Here is a 506-nt window from a genome sequence, read left to right as displayed (position 1 = left end):
ATTTGATTATGGCTAAAGTTTAAAGATCTGAGACTCTTTTCTGCTTTGGCTATCTGTTTTTTACTACTTTTCTGATTATTTAACTTATTCATTGTGATTTCAATTATTTTGTGGTCCGATTGGGCTGTATAAGTTGATGGTATGTTGTGTACATCTTCCCCTATACTAATGAAAACAAGGTCCAGTATATTTTCTTCCCTTGTTGGAATATTGATGATTTGGTTAAGGTAAAAATTTTCTTCAAGATCTAAAAGCATTCTCGCTTGTTGTTTTTCATCTTTAGTGGCATTTGCTCCTATCTTTATTTTCTTTGTTTCCCCAGATATAAATGGGAAATTAAAATTGCCAAGTATAATAATAGCTTCAATTTCCCTTGTATTGATAATGTAATTACTAATAATGCCTAGTGATTCATTGAAAGATGTTTCTGTTGTTCCAGCTCTTTCGTATCTTTTGTCAATACCCCTAGTATTTCTACTGTATTATTAGAGTATTCTATTACAGTA

Source organism: Penaeus japonicus, unplaced genomic scaffold (assembly GCF_977035675.1).
Source record: "Penaeus japonicus unplaced genomic scaffold, GWHDUDI00000001_assembly GWHDUDI00000013, whole genome shotgun sequence".
Lineage (NCBI taxonomy): Eukaryota > Metazoa > Arthropoda > Malacostraca > Decapoda > Penaeidae > Penaeus > Penaeus japonicus.
The sequence above is the reverse complement of the archived record's forward strand: the minus strand, read 5'-3'. Positions refer to the sequence as shown.